This window comes from Dermacentor variabilis, chromosome 2 (genome assembly GCF_050947875.1).
Source record: "Dermacentor variabilis isolate Ectoservices chromosome 2, ASM5094787v1, whole genome shotgun sequence".
Lineage (NCBI taxonomy): Eukaryota > Metazoa > Arthropoda > Arachnida > Ixodida > Ixodidae > Dermacentor > Dermacentor variabilis.
Genome location: NC_134569.1, coordinates 202793920 through 202815869, shown reverse-complemented (window position 1 = coordinate 202815869; position 21950 = coordinate 202793920). Strand labels below are relative to the sequence as shown.

General features: G+C 45.6%; 1 protein-coding gene across 1 annotated transcript in view; it reads right to left on the bottom strand.

Annotated features, from left to right (window-relative positions):
• LOC142573044 (calcitonin gene-related peptide type 1 receptor-like) overlaps window positions 1–17691 on the bottom strand; it is a 198325-nt gene extending 180634 nt beyond the window's left edge. Inside the window, exon 1 of the mRNA XM_075682543.1 lies at window positions 17237–17691. The gene's annotated coding sequence lies outside the window, so the exon portion shown is untranslated. The remainder of the gene's footprint in view (window positions 1–17236) is intronic.
• Window positions 17692–21950: the final 4259 nt, after the last annotated feature.

The window sequence follows — 21950 nt, the reverse complement described above, 5'->3', positions numbered from 1 at the left end:
ACACACACACACACACACACACACACACACACACACACACACACACACACACACACACACACACGCACACACACGCACACACACACACACAAATAAAATAAAATAAAGAACAACTCGAACAAAATAGAGGGAATCAAGTAAAAAGTGTAAGTCTTATGGGCGAATGGCTATCAAAATTGAACGAATCTCATTTTTATCTGTTTTTTTATTACCGCTCGACAATTCCTGTAGCTTTGGCAAATGATTTCGCCACGGATGGATGGGTGGATGGATGGATGGATGGATGAATGGATGCTATGAGCGTCCCCTTTGGAACAGGGTTGTGCCACCAAGCTTTTGTCATTATATTGCTTAATGTCCTATCTATGTTAAAAAAGAAGAAAAAAGAAATGTAAAAAAAAACACGATGAACACCCATAGCCAAACTTTCTGACCCCCTATTTTGAACTGAGTTTTTGCACGCCTCCGCTGTTTGTGGCTTCCCTACTCTTCTTCCACCAATCTTCCAATCACCTTTTACTAATCTCTACTGCGGACATCTTTATTTTCTCCCTGCTCTTGCTGAACCCAAGGGCTTCATGGAGGCCAGATGTGCCTAAATCGACCGCTAGGCAGATATCTTTCCATTCTAATAAAACATGCTCCATCAATTCCCGAGATTGACTGCAGCAAGCACATGCTTCTTCTTATATGTCGCTTTATATATGCGTGTTCAAAGGCATCCTGATCTCTTTCCGAAAAGTAATGAGCTTCCCTTTGAGTTATCATAAATTGTTTCTTTCCTGATTTCGTATTTTTCCTCCGAAGTAGTTACTCATAGCAGATTTCTTTTTCATTGCCACCATGAGATGATCTGGGTGTCTCTGACTTTCTTCTTGACGTTTTTGTTGCCATGTTGCTCGTCACAAACGTAGCATACTTGCTGGTAAGCGCCCTAGCTCTTTTTCTCCACTGTGAATCAATGTTTTTCCTGTACAAATATCTGAAAGCTCTCCCAGCCCATTTGCTTTCTTCCGTATTCCTCAGTCGCTCTCTGGCCAAGCTTCTCACACTTCGAAGCTTGTCCCGCCCATATCACCCTGCAAAGCTTCATCTTTAGTCTTCCCGTGAGTGCCTAATGCGAGACGTCCCACTGACCTTTGGTTCCCATCGAGTCCTGATTGTACCCCTGATTTCCAGCAAACAACCACATTTCCGAATGCAAGTCCTGCAACCATTACACCTGTCCACGTACCTCGGAGGACCTGGTACCTATTGTATCCCCCTAGCGCTCTGTGTTTCATTATGGCTGCATTTCTCTTGCCCTTCACTGTTATTGTTTTTCCCTGTGTTTCCGTATATCTATAGCCTGCGTTTATCCATATACCAAGGTATCTATGTTCGCTTACACGAGGCATTTTCTGGCCCTGTATTTTGAGTGTCTGTTCGCTGTTTTCATTGAATACCATAATACCTGTTTATTTAACGCTAAAATTCAGGCCTAAATTCTCGCTTTCCTGTCCACAGATATTAGTCAGATGTTGAATATCACTTTGGTTTTCAGCTTACATCAAAAAGTCGTCCATACCTGGAATCTGGAACTGGAATAATCTGGAATAAACCTGGAAGCTGCTGTTCAATTAATGTACCCTCGTGTTTGTATGAGAGATTAAGCCCGATATTACTTTCCTCTAGCGCCCTTTGCATCTTCGCCATGTACATCATAAACAGCAGTGGAATTAAGGGCACCCCTTGTCTCAGTCCCTTGTTGATATCAACTTTCTTCTCACTCCTCATCCCCTCCCCTTCAATGCTATATCACACTTTGAAACTCACTATATTCCCACTCTTGGCTTCGCCATTTGCCATGTTCTTCCTCGACTCTTGTGACTATATTTGTTATTTGCTCAGCGTTCAAATTTGGCCTGGCCATTTTGCGCTCCTTGTTCTCTTTCCCAACTACATATCCCACTTTCAAAATGATGCGTTTTCGTTCACTCCCTAGGCTGCTATACCCTTCGTCGTCAATGATAATTTTTCTCAGCATATCATGAATTCCTTCTGTTATCAGACATCACTCAACGGTCGACTGCCGGCTTTCCACTTGCCACGTGGTCTGCCCCTCACACGTAGGCCTAGTATTCACGATAATGAGGTTATGTTGCTCACAAAGATCTGGCATTAACTTCCCATTGTTGTCGGTATAGCCATCTAGAGCCTCTATGTGGCCATTGATATTACCTAATGGGATAATTTCGGCACCATTTCCTGAACCCATAAAATCGGCATTAAGACATTCCACCAACTTTTGATTCTTCTGGCTGCTAATATTTCCTGTCCAAAAATACGTTACGACCAGCCAGGTTTTTTTACCACTGATTGTACATGATAACCAATGATGCTCTTGACATTTTGAGTTTACCCCTTTTCCTTTCGCTCCCTGTTACATGAGCGTAACTACTCCCCCTCCCTTTCTTTCCGATTTAGTTCTGCTGCACCGTTCCCAAACATAATTATCGATCACTGGCAGCTCTTTCGAGTCCCCAAGGTGCATTTTTGTAATCGCATACACTCCTATTTGTTGTCTGTTTGACTGCTCCTCAATCTCTACCCACTTTTTGTTCTTCTGCCGCCCTGCATGTTTATGTAGCCTATTCCATGGCGTTCTCTCTTTCTTGTTTTCCTCAATTTCCTGTTATTGACGGCGATGCCATTCTGAGATGCCCCTAAGGGACCTTCTTCATTACTACCTACACTGGCCTCCTGAGCGCCTGTGGGCCCCACAAAAAGCGACCGCGCGACCAGCTAGCCACCAGCCCACTTCCCGTCCAAACCTGTGATTGTAGTAGATCCCGTCTCGTTCGAAACCACCACACCTTCTCACTTTCCCGTTTACTTCTGCAACCTCGAAACCTTTTTCTCGGCTTATTGTCTATATAGCCTCATTAGCAGCCACAGCCACTGCGGCTCTTTGTACGTTAATGTCCCTGAAAGGCACCTCTGGCACCGTGCACACCACGGTGTGCACCTAAGGGCACCAGCTCGCGCAAGTCGTCCACCCCCTTCGCCAGGCGCTGTGCTTGCCCTGTCCATTTTCTGTTGAACACGTCATTTAGCCCACCTGCTACTACAACAAGGTTGCGTGTTTGGGCACTTCCCGCGAGCTTTGCATTTGCTCGCTCCATGACAGCGCCCAATGCCCCCACTAGAAATGTCCCTACCGCCACTCTTCTTTCGCCTTTCACCCCCTCCGCAATTGCTTCTGAGCGCCTAGCCAGATTTGAGTCACCGGCGATAATAACCATTTCACTCTCTGCTACTGCCTAGGCTATCTCCCTGCTTTCCTTTGTCATCATTTGCCGTATAACAAACCAAATAACGAGCTCGTGTGCGCACTGGTGGTGGTGCGTAGACATTCAAATGAGGATAACGAGGATACTACTCAGGCATGTCTAATGTCGGAAAGTGAGTGATGACAGTGGTCTAAGTGAAGATGACGACTTGTACATCCCATGCAGTATTTAAGGTACGAGTAAGTAACAAATAACGGACACGAGCAGTGGTAGAAGCGACGACGCGGATGATGAGAACTTGTCTCCCTGAACTTGCGTTTCCCAGCGATAGAAAGATGACGCGGAATGCTCGAAGACTTCCTGCACCGTGCACTGTGAACACGCCCACTCCTGCTATGGCACCACTGTGTCTTCGTAGAAGTTTGCAGTCACGGTTGTTTTCGTTGACTTTGACATGAGCCAATGCACGTGTTGGTATTCATGACGCTACTAAATATAAGGGTGGTTGTCAAAAACTATACGCATTTTTTTTTCTTTTTTTCTAATGCTGCTGTCTGTACACGCGCAAGTTTGGCAAGTTTGTGTTCAAGGTTTTGTTCACTCTCACTTGTTCCTTTCTATTGTTACGGAGCAAAATGTATAAATTGAACTCTGTGTGCCTGCAATCACCCTCTTGATGAAGGCCAGACCCTGGCCAAAACCTCAGTAACGTCCTGTTGTTATTTTTTTCTACGTGCCTTTCTTCTTTGAACTATATATATATATATATATATATATATATATATATATATATATATATATATATATATATATATATATATATATATATATATATATATATATATACGTTTTTCATGGGCTGCAAGCACAACCAGCACCTTAGCCTGAATAAATCCAGCCAATTGCTTAGAGCAACTATATTTTAGAGCGTAGAAATACTACTACTCGTTTTTTATTGCATGTGTTAAAAAGTGTTATAACTGTTAGTCGTGCCATAGGATTCATAACCATTTTCACGTACGCCTAATTTCTTGTTCATCCCATATGACCACAAACACTACCCGCCACAATTTTGTTCCACTTTTCATGTTGATGCGTATGTCAGGATCGTACTTCTGGCTATAACTACTGGACCCAGAATTATGAACAGAGTAAGCCTTGCATGAGGATATGGCTGAATCTTAATTCTTAATTAAGACTCTCCTTTTTGAGCTTAATATTATTATATTCCTGTTACTAATTACGTGTCTATGCGCCGCTGTGTGTTAGAATACCTCGATGCTGCACTTGGCTATGGCACTTGCTTATTTTGATTATTACATTTGTTGATGTCCATATTGTCATTATATGTCCAATGACTTGCATTGCTTTTGTCTAATAATTACTCATTGGAGCTACTAATAAAATCTGGCTACGGATTCAGAATGTGTTTTTACTTTCTGAATAAATTTTCGAACGACAAAGAATTTTAAAAAAATTCAGCATTTTTACCAGCAGTTGAGCTGGCTAAACCAAATTCGGGAATCTTGTGAAAATAAACACCAGTCTAAAAAATAATAAGGCATTCCTTAAGTGACATAAACTTTAAACGCTGATCGAAGAAGAACCACACTGCCAACACCGCGAAACCGCGACTTCTCGACATTGAGAAGCACCGTTTAGATGGTATCGCGGTTCCTTTTATTGGATTCTTAGAACGCTCGCTGGTTGACTGCAAGGCAGGCCGACTGAGTCTCTAGCTCAGAGTCGCTGGCGGACCACATTGTCAGCTTCGTATACACTTGCTTGCTCAGGTGCCGACTGATGTGCAACATTCTGTACATGTGGAGCAAACGCCTGCTAAACCACGAAGGATATTTATTTATTTATTTGTTTATTTATTTATTTATTTATTTATTTATTTATTTATTTATTTATTTATTTATTTATTTACGTACTTCGGCTCCGAAATAAATGGGGCATTGAGGAGTAAAACGTCTTGAGCCAGTAGCTCTGTATCCACTACTTACCATTTTCGAATGATAGCCAAATACTGATAAAGAGCACTGCGATGAATGAAATGTGAGGCGGCTTGCGCGGGCGAGGCCGTAAATTTGAGCGCTTGGCCATTGCAACTCTCGGCTTAAGCTCTTGTACGCGCATTATCATACACGCCAATTCGTTCGTTGATGCCCTAAGAGAAAAGCATTATTAGAGAGGTACGAATCTATCTCTTGTCTTCGCGCACTGGGGCAGTCAAATCACGTTGCTTTAGCTTCCACTGGAAACAAGATATCACCCGAATCGAAAAGGCCACCGAAAGAACGTACTAAAAGCCCGCTCGTCTGTCCTGCTTCTGGTTCATTTCCCGCAATGCCGCTCTGGCGGCTGCCTGTCGTTACTTTTCTTTCGTTAGGCGGCGATAACGATCTCTTGAAACTCGACGCACGGGGCCAAGATCAAAGGATCAGCGGAAAATTTGCGCTGTAACCTTGTTTGTGAAACAACCGATGGACGCTCTATTACTCCGAGGATTATACGAGCTCAAAGACAGGCATGAATTATGTGTTTTCGCTTCCTCTCGTTTAGTTCCTGTACGGCCGAGTGCAGAAGATACAAAGCGAAACAGCGCCCGCCCTCTGTGGACGTTTCCTCTTTTCCACTTTCCTCGACGTTTATGCTAATAACGCAATCGCTCTTACGTTTGCACGGACGCGAGAAGCGCCAACGTGTTTTGGGTACGCGTACTTCGTAACGAGCCCAGCGAGAGCAGAAGGAAGTACCTCTGGCGTCCTTTACCATCCCATTTGCATGCAAAAAAAAAAAAAAAAAAAAGCCACGACTGCGCAATCGGGAGCGAGTTCGTAATTTATCCGCGCCCCAGTGTCAAGCGCAAGTGGTTCGCTCGATGTGTCTCAATGTCAAGCTCTCTCAGCGGTCACTTAATGCGAATCACCCACAAGCCGGACGAACGAATTGGAGTCACCGGAGTCAATGACGATTTCATAATGGATGGGAGGGTAACTAAGGTTACGAAATCACCCTCGCGCGCACCGTCCCGACGTAACGTCAGGGCACAGGGCTCTTACTTATCGAAGCGCGGTTGCGCCGGGGTAATAAAATTGCAAGAGGACATTCAAGCAACTGTTCTCTTTCTTTCTTTCTTTTTGCAGCTTTGACTTCTCCTGCTTTCTTTTTCTTTTTGTGGGTTTTCATTTGTCCGTGTCTTATACTCTAGTCGTTTCTTTCACTCAGTCGAGTGACGATGCAGTTCTTTATTTTCTGACGACGTCCACTGCCACACTTACCCGCTTACACCATCACTCAGTGGTTCGGGTTAGTAACCTTCTGTATATCGGTGCTGACCCCTAAATAGAGAAGGAAAAATGGAACCTGTCAGCGCGTCTACTGACAAACGTTGAGCCCCACAAAATGGTAATTCAGCGCGGAATATAAGGCCGCTCTCGAGAAGTCAGGTGGTCCATGACCATAGTTTTCAGGGCATGGGCGGCATGGCTGAATGCTTACACATTCTTGACATATGCTGCACGCCCCGCAGTGACTTGAACGCTCTGCTGCTGATAACGAAAGCGCAGGTCAAATTACTGTCTGCGTCGGCGGCAACAACAAAAAAGGGAAGCTGTCTAAATTATGTCTGACCCTTGCGATACGGCCATCTCGCAGTTCGTGACGTTGACTCTAGTCGTAAAACCCCAGGAAAGAATCAACTGCACGGCCCGGACCACGCCATACTCTTGGTGAAATGAGCACTTTCATCAGACTGCGACGAAAATAAAAGTGCCGTGACCGGGTAGGGCGTTATGCAGAAACAAGTATCAGAACCTCTCTATGGTATGCAAGAATACAAAGCTAGTGTGAATCAGCATACTGCTTCTTCTTTTTTTCTGTTCGATGCAAGGATTCAAGAGGGACGGAGATAAAACAAAGTAGCTCCACTTCGTCTTAGTTTCGGCATTATCAATGCCATCACAACCACAAAATCATGTTTAACTACTGATTCGAAAAGTTACAGTAAGTGACCCTTTATTTCACAGCATAACGGGCCGCCAGGAACATTACACATTCCAGAATATGTAGCTTGTTTATTATTTCTGTTCTTTTTTTTGTTTTGTATATGCCGTGTCGGCACATGGTGCACCTTTGTCATGCTCGGAATTAGTTTAGAAACGTCGTTACCGGCTGTTTTTGTTCTTTTTTTGTCGTAAAAAGAATTGCAGCGTACCAAATGTAGCTACTTATATCGAGGTCATCTACAGGCGTAAATTATTGTTTCAGCCATTACAGCAAAGTTTCACAGGCATTTATATTGGTGTTTTTTACTTAAAGCTTGGAATTGGGAGCACTCTACATAGTAAGGTTGCAGATTCTTGCTTGTAATTAAGCAGGACATGACTAGTAATTATCTGTGATTAGTAGCCTTCAGTGTGCACACAGCAAAGTAAGAAAAACTATAAAGAATTGACCGACCATCACGACACTCACTAATACAAAATTTGAGTGCAGCTCTATACGAGTTTTCATTTGCCGGACGCACGCCTTTAGAGATACCACAACTCTGTGAATTTGTATATACGCATCTCTTCCTTATACCATCATCATTCATCAGCCCTTTCCCTCCCCGTCCCTTTTCCCCAGAGTAGAGTAGCAGGCCAGAGCAAGTTATAGCTCAGGCCGACCTCTCTGCCTTTCTGTAAATAAATTTCTCTCTCTCTCTCTTCATTTGCCGATATATTGAGGCAAACAATTTGAGGGAAACTTGTAGTAGAGTCGGCAATAATCGAAAATCGGATCTGTGGGCCAAGAGCGTCAGCTTTTATGCATGACGCATCGAAGGTTCCAGTGTAATCGCTGGTGCCGTGTGGTTTCCAGCAAGTACCATAAAATTCGCATCGCGCAATCGATGAGATTACAAAACAATCGCAAACCGTGAAAATCCAAACAAGCGAGAGCTGACGCGAGCAGATGATAGTACGAAACGAGTGGTCCAGCTGAGACCTGATACGAGTACGCATCGAGCGGTGGAGCAAGTCCGCATGATACCAGTTTCCCGCGCGCACACCTTATTCCGAAACAGAATAAATCCTTAATGCTTCAGAATTTACGACCTATCTCGTTCACGAGTTGTGTAGGCAAACTTTTTGAGCACGTGATTGTCCGGCGACAACAACCGCACTTAGAAGCTAAGCATTTCTTCCCCAACACTCAGTTTGGCTTCCGCCCCAACCTATCGGCGCAGGATGTCCTCTTGCATATTAAAGAGACCTTATTAAATCCCAAACGACGGACAGCCCGCACCAGAGCCATCCTAGCATTAAACATACAAAAGGCCTTTGACAATGTAGGACACGACGATATCCTCAGGACCCTTGCCACCACAGGTTGCGGCCGTAGGATCTGGCATTATGTCAAAGTTTTTTTTGGAAAATCGTACCGCTGAGATTAGATTAGGTCCACTCACATCGGCCGCCTTTGTCCTCCCAAACAGGGGCACACCCCAGGGAGCAGTCCTATCACCACTATTATTTAACGTAGCCATGGCCCCACTCCCCAGAGAGCTCGCAGGTATCACTAAATTGCACCACGCTTTCTATGCTGATGATATGACTCTATGGGTGTCACAAGGCTCTATTGGGGAGGCCCAAGATGTCCTACAAACAGCTATCAACGTTATCGAACGGCATGTTTGCATAATGGGGCTCTTCTGCTCGCCAGAAATGTCCTAATTGCTCCCTATTAAACCCCACAAAGGCGACCCAGGCGTACACCTGTTCATACACGGTCAACAAGAGCCTAAGGTACATAGAATCAGGATCCTTGGTCTGCATATCCAATCTAACCTAGATGCGGGTTTTACACTGAACCTCCTCGATAAACAAATAAAACAAATCTCAGGACTGGTTCGCCGGATTGCGTCACGCAATCACGGCCTGTCTGAAAAGCACACCATGCAAATGATTGAAGCTTTAGTGGTCAGTCGCCTTGCCTACCACCTCCCGTATCACCACCTCACTCAAAAACAAATGGATCAGGCTAATCGTCTAATCATACGGGCAGTTAAGACCGCACTGAGGCTGCCGATGCGCGCTAGCACTACCCGCCTCCTACAGACTGGTCTCTATAATACCGTCCAGGAAATCATAGAGGCACAGAGGAGTAATCAGCTTCCACGCCTCACCCGAACACCCACTGGGCGAAACCTACTCCGAACTCTGGGGTGTGAGCCAAGCGGCACGATCCCGAAGGAAGAGCCGTGGTTCCCCATTCCTGTAAGACTCGCAGCTAACATGCAACTCAAACCGTTGCCACGAAACATGAATTCGCACCGCTATCCGGGTCGACGTAAGGCGCGGGCTGATTACTACACCCGACGTTACCAAGATCGCGAAGACGTCCTTTACGTCGACGCCGCGGTCGGTCCGCTCAAAGGAACGGTAACGGCCGCTGCCATGACGGAGGATGGACGCATTAACATCTCTGCCTCGATTAAAACAGCGCGCACCGATGTGGCTGAGGGGGTCGCATTAGCCCTAGCAGTGGCGCATGCGGCTGGGGATTCTACCATTGCAGAAATCTGCACCGATTGCCAAAGTGCATACCGTTACTTCCTTCAAGGCGTAGCACCTAAGACGGTCACACACATGTTGCGAAACATTCCTTCGCTTCCCCACCATGTGACTATAACGTGGGTACCTGGGCATGAGTGTGTCCCCGGGAACGAGCGCGTTAATGCGCATGTCCGGGGTCTTTCCCTCCGGACGCTGGACGACCACTCACCCAACCCCATGGAAAAGCCAGGAGAGGGGATCTGCACCTACCACCAGATTACCACGTATTACAGGGATGGCAGGCGTGATTTACCTCCCCCTCACCATTCCCTTACCGCCCATCAGAGTTCAATCTGGCGCCAGATCCAGACCAAAGCATGTATTTCTCCCTATCTGGCACATTTATTTCACCCTGGTCTCCATAATCCACAATGTACCACCTGCCGAACGCCCCGGGCAGATCTTTTCCACTGCCTGTGGAGCTGCCCCACGCCCATGGCGGTGGAGCCTATTCCCAACCCTTCCTTTTCCTCGTGGGAGGCCGCTCTTCGGGCCATTTGCTCGGATGACCAGCTCTGGCTGGTGGACCGTGCTTGGCTAGAGATGTCGGCCAGGGGGCTCCCGGACGTCTAGGAGCCCAACCACATTCAAATAGATTCAATAAAGTTTTATCCATCCATCCATCCACCGAAGGGGCCGCCCTCATGGGCCGCCGCCGATCGCGCCTCGCGTCTTTAGTCTCCCTCTCCGCGTTCACTCTTTCATATTTCGCTACTCGTTCTGCGTCGTTCGATCGGCTACGCCGCCGCCGACGCAGACGATCGCCGCAGGAACGGGTGCTTAAGAGCTGAGCTCTATGCTTTTCCAGTAGCGCCAACCATGAATACGCATTGCCAACAAGCATACCGCTCGGTCAGAAATATCAAATTCGTATAGTCTGTCTGTCTGTCTTTTTCTTGGTACTCAAATTGTGCTGACGGCACTCACACGAAGAAATAGCGGGCCGAATTCACGGGATATTTCTTTAGTAAGTGCTCTTTGCGATTTGCCGGAAGCCTTCGCTAACCATATGTCCAGCGTCAGGATTAACTGGAATTTCTTGTTAATAAGAATTCCAACGTAAGAGTTTATTTTGGGAATACAGGCCGTGGTTGCGCGGGTTTTGCTTTCCAGTCTGCATACTTCGCGTGGATGCTAACAAACCCCAGAAGTCCAAAATACTCCAAAGCCAGTCACTACGCCGTCCGTGATGATGCTGTGCAGTTTGAGAGTGTTACGCCCAACCACTAATTTTATGGCTTTCGTGTAAGAAAACAATATTGTGGTAATCATTGCCCCTGTGACTGTTTGTAGATTTATTATTGCGATAGAAATTACGTGGACACTCGAGGCGCATTTTTCGCTTCGCCGTGATGTTCCGCAAGAAGTCCAAACCCGATAACACTATCGCCGCGCGTCGTATCCTGTATGTGCGAGGGAAAGGACGCAAGGGAAGCTGACGATCGCGGCTCAATGTCACGCGCCATGTTTGAAGGAAAGCAGGGCGGCAGAGCGGGAGGGATGGGGGCGGGGGGTGACTTCGACTCCACCAACAACTGCGTACTTCGCACGGTCACGTGCGCCGTATCTTGAAAGGGATCTGCACACGGCTCATACGTTTGTGCGCACTGTGTTCTCGATGCTCTTGCGTTGAAGCGATGGACAGTTCGAAGGTCACTTCGCTCGCTGCTGCCGCACTTTCAATCACCAGCGTTTTGACAGCGAGTGTCCGCGCTGATCGAGTGTGATGTTGTCATGCTTGCTTGTGCGCGCTGACACCATGCTTGCTGATTCAGTTAGTAAGCGAATGTGTCTAAGTTTATACTGCCGATAAAACTGCTATCCTGGCAGCTTGTAGTCTTGCTAATTTACTATCGCAATCGATGCTTCGCCTTTCGGGCAAACTGCGGCTTTTTTTTATTCTATGGCACTCAGGCATATCTTGCGCGGGGCGTTGGGCCATACTTATGGGTATTTTGTTACTAAGCTGTATTCTTTAGAAAACAAGCCATAACCAGGGTCCTTCAATACTTTTAATGTGGTCATCAAACTTCCCCGGAAGTTTCATTAGGGACAGAAGGTGGCACCAGAGGTGCTGGCGTAAGTAGAAGGTGAACAATCTGCCGCGCCAGACGGCCGGGCTGCGCGATCATGCAAATCTTTGAAGAAGAAAGGCGCCTCTCCCACATTTATTTCAGCACGTTTGTAGGGTGAACACGCAACGGGAACTTTTGGCAAAATAATTTATTGCGCGATGTGTTTGTGTTTAAATTAAACACGGCACTGTCCGTCATAACGTGCTGTCCAGTTTCAGAGTGTTACACCCAACGTCTAATTAGTCTTCATGTAAGAGCAAGAACATTCTAGTAATCAGTAATATTCTGTAATGCCTTTGACACGTATACGGTTCATCAACATGCGCCTTTGAATTTTCTTTTTCGTTGTCCCGTTTGTTTGCGCTCGTTCGGTATATATTCATCGATGAGCCCGAAAATAAAATCTATATATAGGTGAAAGTAGCGCTGTCTCCGTGTGTCTATTTCTTTCTACGTCCTCGTTCAGTCACGCATTCTATCATGGACCGTTTTTTTGATTGACGTCACCCCCCAGCACCCTAGTAGCCTTCCATGCACAAACTGTTACCTTCGGATGCCTCTATTTGTAGTTTGTCAAATTAATTGGATAAGTCAGTTATATTTGTTTAGCTAGTTCAGTGTTTTAGCTATTAGTTGATTAGTCAGTAGGGTAACTTCATTTGCTTAGTTATCATAGTTAGGCAGGGTATTAGTGAATAATTTTGGTATTTCACTTAGATAACGTCGTTAAGCAGTTGCTTAGCTTTGTTAGTTTGAAATGCAGTTTTTTTTTTTACGAGGAATTACATGAAAGAGCGATGTGAACTTGCTCTGTGGTCGGTTTCTAACGATGGAGTAGTCCCAGTGTACAATTCTAACGGCAGAAATAAGGCGCTGTTACGAAAGCAGTACGTTGAACCTGGATATGAAACAAAGGGTCGATCTGTTTCCGAATTGTTCTCGTTTGAGTTTCTCAACGCTGCGCAGAAACAGCGCGGCGATTTGCACGTTGCGTCGACAATATTCACACGCCGATACAGGCAGACTGGTCGAGCCTTGCGCAATAGCGAGCGTCGGCACAGAACGTCTGTGGCGTCTGGTCGGCGTCTGCTCCAGTCCACGTTCTATATACTTGCTCCAGCGCCGCGGTGTGTCCACCGCGGGCGCTATATTAAGCTCTCCCACAGCGTCACGTAGAAATTGCATGACCAGATGGTGAGTATTGAAGGACTCTGCTAAAAAGTAGCATTGTCAGACGCAGAGGACGGACAAAACACTATCATAATATCTGACAACGCAGGACGAAATCGCGCCTGTAAATTCTGCTGAGGAATTTTTAAAAGTGACGATCCGCGAATATGTTCACAACGCGTTTGTAGTACGCTAAATAAAGCTTTTCCCGAAGGCACCGTAAAGTGCGTTTGAATTTGTTGTCCCTCACTGAAGTTTGAGTGCCTAATCAACATATTACGCAATGAATACGTGACGCGCGATCTACAATGTTTAAACCAACGCATCGCGCAATGCACCTTTTGTTTTCATACGTCAGTAAACAATGGCAAGTTTAGCGTAGGTTATCAAGGTACTTAAAGGAGTAGAAATGCCAGAACGTTCAAAAAGCGACCTTGGCGGCACATACCACCAACCTCTTTCAAACGAGATTAGATAACGCACTTTCACGTGCCAAAACCACTTTATGATTATCAGGCATGCCATAGTGGAGGAATCCGGAAATTTCGACCACCTGGGGTTCCTTAACGTGCACCTAAATCTAAGTACACGGGTTTTTTCGGATTTCGCCCCCATTGAACAGTGGCCGCCGCGGCCGGGATTCTATCCCGCGACCTCGTGCTCAGCAGCCCAAGACCATAGCTCTTTCAAACTAGAAGCTCATTACCAATTGTCATCATCATGACAGCGGCATAATGGATTGGCCATTAAGGGAATGTTAACGTTCTAGGTGTAGTACGCTCCGCTGATGTTGCTCTTGCAAATGGAGCACCTTAATTTGACTTCGCACCTTTCAGACAGAGAAACGGTAGATCAAGTAAAAACAGGTAATGTTCCGCTTAGGAAAGCATGCTTACTTTCGTTAGCCACGCTCAGCTCTCCCGCAGAAACTTCCAGAAAGTATACTCGCAAACGGTCCGGGTTATTTCGGCGGCCGCGCTTATTTTGATTACAAACTCATCTTTCGCATTCGTGTGGGATACCCCTGGAAAAATATGTAAAAATGTGGACTGCTTTCGAAAAACTTGAGCGCAGAGCACAAAAATTTGCGAGTCTGCCGCGCAACTTAACCAGTAAGTGTTACGTTCAAGGATGAGTGGATAGTGACAGAGGACAGGGTGTAAAACCAAGGTGGTAAAATAGCATAGTTTAAATACATAGGGGTGATTGAGAAGTGCGCAGCTATGGAACTGTATTGAACAATGAATCACGAAATTAAAAGCGAAAGGTCATGATACCTGAAAGCGCTGAGCCCTACTGTGTAAATATGTATAAGGGCAGCTGATTATCTGGACTGGGTATTATCGGGAGGAATGCGGCGATGGCTGTTTGTCCGTAGCGTAAGGAAATAGCGCAGAAACATTTAACATGTTTTATTATCAAGTGAAAGAACCCACATAGAGGAAAATAAAGAGGTGTTTTTTATTACCTGACGTAATCTAACCTGGCCTGACTAAAGCACCGATTTTTTTTAAGATAGAAAAATGTAAATGAACCGGCGTTTTAAATAGCAAGAACTAGAGCAAACGTTGAGCAAAAGTAGGCTCGTAGTTTCGTTGAATACACGCTATTCTGACACGCTTCTGACGCTATTTGCTAATTTTGGCTAGCAGCCATGTTCCTTTGTCTCACGTTATCCAAATCACACCCATTGGCCAACCGTTAACCAAATTTTGTGCGGATATCATTGAATAATCTGACATATGCTGTCTTTCAGGTCAGTTGACTTCGAACCAGACTTGTACGTAACGAATTACACGTAATTAATTACTTATTATCAATTACATTTTAGAGCATTGTAAATATTCGGATATTTCATTTAATTTCACTTCCCTTATTTAGCTTAAAGACCCCACTAGGGGGCATTACATAAGGGGCTGATGTAGATAAAAAAGCAATAAAACACTAAAATTTTCGACAACATGTACTCAGCCATATTGACAGAAAAAGATGATGGGCAGGTGAAAGCGACGATATTGTGAGGAAGGTCGTTCAATTCTTTCACTGCACGAGGAAAAAAAGATGCTGAAAAATTAACAGTTCTCACACGCGTACGGGAAACTTGCAGTTGGTGACCAATGCGACGAGATATTTGTGCGCGCGGAGTGATGTAAGGGGCCCTATTAAGTAATGAATAGTAAAGCTTATGGAATAGACAAAGTGTTGCTATGCGTCCGCGGAGGGGTAAAGTTTGCAGTCCAGATGCCGCTTTGAGGGCGGCAACACTGACTTCGCGAGAATAGGATGACTGAATGAATCTGGCAGCACGATTTTTGCTTACTCGATGACGTTCGCTGTGATTCAATTACTTTTCCATGGGCCAACTGCGTGTAACCGATTACTTTGTTGACAAGGGAAACCTTAACAGCTAGCACAGCCTTTGAGCACTCGAATTTAGAGGGAAATAAAGTAAAACGAAAACGGCCGTGTCCCGCAGAAGCCTCGCCGATGCGAATGTGCAAACAGGACAACCAGTGCTCTGGGCGTTTGTCTCCTCGCCTTAACGCTGCAGCAGGTGTAGGCCCACAAATGTAACGGACGCTGCGAAGCCCTGACAGCGATGACCACTGATTTCTTTACCTCTTCATGGCTAATAGCGCGAACACCTCCTCCGAGCCCCAATATCAATGAAGCGATATGCTTCAAAGAGAACACAGGCGGGAACATCGCGGCTTTAATTGACAACAATTTTTTTTTTTGCGCACGGTTTCGCATGTTACAACACTGCCTCTCCCTCCGTCGAACAAATCAAGCGTGTTCGTTGCCGCTGCCAATGTATTTAGTAGAAAACGAGGAAAGATGACCAACAAAATTTATTGCGAGCAATTGGGAGGGAATATAAGGAACGTGTGAACGGCTGCAGAGGGCGCACTGAGAAAACCGGGATACCTAGTTGTATTTACCGTATTTGTGCGATAAAATTTCGGCGGAAAGTAACGTACAAGTAATCAGTGACTGAGTCAGCATTTCGTAAACTGTAATCAAGGTAACGAAAATCCGAAGCGATGTGCAATGCTGTTCCAGATGACACGCTTCCCGCACTGTACAAAATGCATGTACGAGTGTTAGCTGACCCGCCGTGGGTGCATAGGTGTCTCAGGCGTTGCGCTACTAAGCCCGAGGGCCCGCGATCAAATCTCAGCCGCGGCGGCCGCAATTCGGCGGCGGCGAAATGCAAAAATGTCCCTCTGCCATGCACCGGGCGCTCATCATAAAGAAACCCAGCTGTTCAGAAATAGTCCTGAGTCTTCTATTACAGCGTGACTCATAATCATATCTTGGTTTTCGCACGTAACCTTCCAGAATTTATTTAAATCATTTAACTGCTAGCACCAACAGCTGTGTATCTTAGGGCACGTGTTCCGAACGTATTTCTTAAAAATGGCTTTGTGTACAAAGGTGTTACCAAGAACGTATGCTAGGAGCACTGGCTTGACTTACATTCAGCAGTTGCAAGAGTCCAACTAGTAATTATAATTAAAAAGGTTTATGGTAATTTTTTATTTTTTAATACTTGTGCCACACAGCATCGAATTTTATCGTGTTTGGTTATTTTAAAAATGAGATAGCATCAATGTGTCATCTCTTGGAATCAACTTTAACTGAAGTCTATTGCTTGCTTCAGTGACTCTGGATGTCTTGGTGGATATACAAGTATATCTTGGTATCTTAAGATACATGCTACTTCGCCAATGTATCGAAAATGGAGATAGTGATACACGTGTCGACAAAGGTATGATAAAGGTACGAGATACCCAAATGCTATCTTAAGGTAGCATGAAAGATATGTGTATGTTCGATATTGTCCTTCCCCGGCTGTCATAAATATGTTCTAAGAGGAGATCTGGTTGATCAGCGAAAGCGAACATAAAGACACGTTTTGAGCTGATATAACAAACGCGAATCGTGCGAACTTCATTCACTACACCTTAGAAGGTAGCTGGAGTGATGATACCTTGAACGCTAATCGGACAACAACAGAAATCAGTGAATGCGCTGCACGTAAGGAAGCAGTGTCAAATCTATTTCGGCTAATAGTAGACAGAAAAACAAAGGATTACACGAAGCAACTTACCGGAACGATTCACTCCACACTAAGCACCCCGATCGACGTCGTGTGTTGTGCACCAGGGCGCTAGACGATTTCGCGCACGTCGATGGAGTACGTAGAGCAAAGTACGAGTCTCTTTTGACTTCGGCCAAACAGGAAGTCTGTTTCTTTTTTTTCTTCCCACGATAATGCGATCAAAGTCCGTACGTTAGCTAGAATAAGTACTCTCTTCTTGCCGAATGAAAATAATTTCGGCAGGTTCAGTTCTAAAACGAAAAGAAATGATTACTTCAAGAAAAATAAGAGTGAATGGTTTCGTGAGCCGCTGTCTGCCATGTAGGAAGCGTGCTTCCAGTGTCTGCCGATTATATGAACGCAAAGCGACGCTCGTTGGTTGCGCACCAGCCGGAGCATGTGGTCTCGCTTGAAAAGCCGCCTGGTTTAAACGAGAGCAGTCGAGACCGCGGAGCTGTCGTCGTGCCGGCCAGCCACCGACTAACCGCCGCTCCACGCGGCCACCGGAGCGTCAATCGTTGGGGCTTTGCAAGCGCCGCCCCCTCTGAAACCGGCACGCCAGCGCCACCGAGTCGCAGCTACCGGAGGCAAGCGCTGCCGGCTGGGATCGCGCAACTTTTGCGACGCGTAGGCCCTTCAGTCTTCGAAGGGGCGAAGCGAAGCTCGCTGCTTCGGGCGAATAGCATTCCAGGCGAGAGTACGGCGCGCTTGTTCGTACTAAGACGCATGGGGCCATGCAAATGACATGCGCATTTTGTCAACGCATTTTAAGTAGCAATATTGTTTTTGTAGGGAATGAAAGAGCAACGTGGCGTAAACAGAGCGCAATTGATGAGCACGCAATTTCGAAGTACAGAGGAGGGGCCGAACCCACAAAGCTTTCCGTTCCTAAGCGTTTGCCATTGGTCGACACCCTTAGCAATGCAGGGTGTTCAAAATTGAGCTGTACGGTTTTCTTAAAGTTAGGCATTGGCAGGCACGCGAAGACCACCTGTGCAAAAACGTTAAGTGGCCAAGGGGGCACAAAGTGAGACGATAATTATCGCTGTCAGCAGCCCAATTATACTAAAATTGAATAATTCACTTTTTGTCGACCGCAGTAAGTGTGTATGTTTGTATCCAAAAGTTAGAGGCAGTCGTGTTTCTACACAGTTTCAATTGGAAGAATTCTTCTAGCGTGTCTGTGCTCCCAGATATCCGACTCCAAATTTTGATTGTCGTTTGCATGATTACGTATGCAAGAGAGTGAGGATCGGGGCAAAGCTCCTCCCTGATGTGACGCGGCGGTTGTGTGCGGCGTTTAGTCTGACAACGGGGCGGAGACATTGGTAAGGATATCTGCGGCGGCTGTAGCTTTGGTAGCGCGGGCCACGATTCAGTATTGGTGTCGTGCGGCACGACCCTGTTGTAAGAGTTAGGCTCGTCTCTGCCAGACCTAGGGGGCAGAAAGGGAGGCGTTGTCGGTTGTGGCGCGCTCTTCACGCAGGCATCTGCGTTTTTTGAAGTCCGACGGAGTCGGAGGTGTCGCTTTCTAAAGACCGCAACAGCTTTTCTAAAGACCGCAACAGCTTCCCGACGAGGCGAACGGTCCCTCATCTTTTATGTTCCACCTTTTATGTTCCATTAGGCTAATGGCTAATGGCTGGTTATGTTCCATTAGGCTTTTATGGCTAATGGAACATAAAAGGTCGTTAACCGGTGGATCACCATCTAATCTTTCGCTACATTGCCGAGATTGTACTGCACGCCAGAGTTAGATGAATGCGCATTATTGTACAGGCATAAGAATGAAGATACGTGTCTTATGGTAGAGGCATGGCATATCTATAATGGTGGAAGTGCGTGCGTGAGTCAGCCTTCGATTACTTTACATAAGGAAGAGATTAAGTGCCTTAACAGTTATTTCTCACGTAGACCAGCACGTGTACCCGACTGACACGTGGTGTTACCATTCCTCAGCATGCGCAGATGAGTTCTGTGTCTTCTTTCTTTTTTCGCCTCAGTGCTCCCTTCAGTTGATAGTCGGTGTTCGTGTTGTCCACTGCTCTACTCTTGTGTCCTGTCTGCGCTGCTCACTTCTTTTTTACATAATGAAGGAATTGAAGCTGCATCAAAATTTCTCCCAGTCAATCCTCAAGCACACGTTCCTCAAGTTCACCTGTCACTAGTTAGGCTAGTTCGCACGCTCAACTATATCGAATTCTATTCTATTAATTACCTCCAATGTTTCGGCGCTAGCATGGGAACATGATTTGCTTCCACGTATGCACACATTTTCATGGCACAGCTTGAAGCAAACCTGCTAAATTCCTGCTCTTTAAAACCCCACTCCTATCTGCGTTACTTTGACAACATATTTATAATTTGGGAAGTGCGTGAACCGACTTAATTAGCCATTTCAACCACTTCCCACCGAGTATGAAATTTACTGCTCACCACCCTCCTAGTCAAATCAACTTGCTCGAATAAGCGGTCTGCACAGAAAGCGGGAAACTAAGAACGATACTTTACCGTAAGCCTACGGATAGTCAGCAATATTTAGTCTACAACAGACATCACTCGCGACACTGCAAGCAAGAAATTTTTGTCGGACAAGCGAAATGAATAAGAAGAATCTGCAGCGAAGACCACGATTATATCCACCACTTAAATGCCCCTAATGCAACGCTAGCAGAAAGAAAGTATCCACAAGTTGCTCTCGACAGAGCTTACGGCGCCGCGCCAAGATTGCAGAGGCAGTCTGAATTAACTAAGCAACAGCCTGCAGTAGAATCTGACACACTGCCAGCCTTTATAAAAATATTCTAATGTCCTCCAAAACATAAGCAACATGGTACGAAAACGCCATGCAAGATTATCAAGTAACGAGCGTCTGAGAAAAGCGTTCCCGGATGTACCAAGGTTTACCTATTGCCGCCTCAGAAACTTTTTAAAGATAGGTTAGTTCACGTGAAAGTCAGCTAACATTATTCCCCCGTAATAAAAGCACGTTGTCGCCCCATGTGCAAAACGTGCAGTAACCTTGAAAGTGACATTAAAATCAAAGGCAGTGGAAGGAAATAGTTATACACACGAAGTGAAAACTGGCTTGACTTGTACAAGTTCGAATGTGATTTATATGCTTGAATGTTCCTCCTGTAAGAAACAATATATCGGTAAAACGGGGCAATCAATGAATGTCATTTCTAAGGGACATCACGCGGACACAGCTGAAAACTTCGCAAAGCTGTCTGCAAGCATTTCAACGAAGCAGGTGATAACTTTGATGAAGCTAACCTTTACATCTTACAGCCAAATTTCCGTTCTGAACGAAAAAGAAATTACACAGAATCATACCTCACCCATAAGCTCAAGGCATTACAACCGATAGGCATAAACGTTTCATACGGAGCATTAGAATACATTCGCTATGCTAAAGTTCAAGCTATAGGCAACAACACTTAGCTATTTTCATTTGGCTGCTTAGTATCTTTTTTCCTCTCTTCCTTTCTTCTTATTTATGTATTCATTCCATTTCAATAATTTATTTTTCACGAGCACCGTTTTCAGCCGCTCCATTTATTATCTCTTGCAGAGACACGATAGCCCACAATATCCAGCGAGGCAGATAATAGAGGGGTGCTGTGCACATGTCCGTTGTCACGACGGCTGTCACACGGTCGTTTCACCGGCATAGCACTCCTTCATTCTCAGTTATACACCCTCGCCACTAACACACCTTCGGTCGCTGCCTCACCCGCCCGCCTACCCCCTCTCCCCTTTAGAATAACCCTACCTATGTAGACTGTGCCGAGGAAACCATATGTGGCCTTGAAAAAGACAAGTCCCCTTGTCGAAACATTGGCCCCGCTTTTACCTTGTTCTCGCTTTATGACATAGGGTGTTGTTCTTAAAGAAAACTCACAATGATGTCCTCATTTAGTTTTTATTCTTTCTTGAAAACTGCGCAATAAATCATAACCATATGGGGCAAACTAGTTATGGCAGAGGCCTATTGGGCGCAGCTTGGTATCATAAAGCTATTATTAATAAAAGCCCCAAGAGCGCGACCTTGCAAAAAGCCACTTTTTATCTGTAGCTCCATGAGGAGATGGCAGGTAATATCGTTCCGAAAAGCGTTTTGCCAATTTCACCCCCGAAATGCACTTTATTTCACAATGAATGTATCCTCGTAATGGCATGCCAAAGCGAGCGAGAGGAATGCTTCAAAAAGTGGCAGCAAGGTTACCTCTCGACTATAAAAATCGTCTTGGCGTTATAGCGATTTGAGAAAGCTTCTTCGTCAAAAACGTTAGAAATGTGCAAAACGTTATCTTTTTTGTTTGCGCAATTACCAACGTGGCTTCGTAACTGATTTTAGCCCTTCAGAGTTAGCGGCATTCACTGAAACCAGCGCTGCCAACCACTGGCGGTCCTGTGCTTATATATTTATACATCAGCGATTTAGTTATCGCAATTAAAATTCTCGACAGTTAGGAATGCTAATAGAGTTGTCGTGCTGACGTGCTGATGGGAAACGAGGCACCCTTGTCTTCTTATACGAAGACAATGACAACTCGTTTCCCCACCAACCCCGAAGGAAAGGCACTGTCGCTGCTGAAACCAGTATGATACTCTTCGATAACAGTGTGGTCAGTCCACGCTCACGACGACCAGCCCCACGATCATCGCTAGTCTCTCGCTCAATTCCACAAGTGCAAGCCAAAGAAAAGGCTAGAATAAG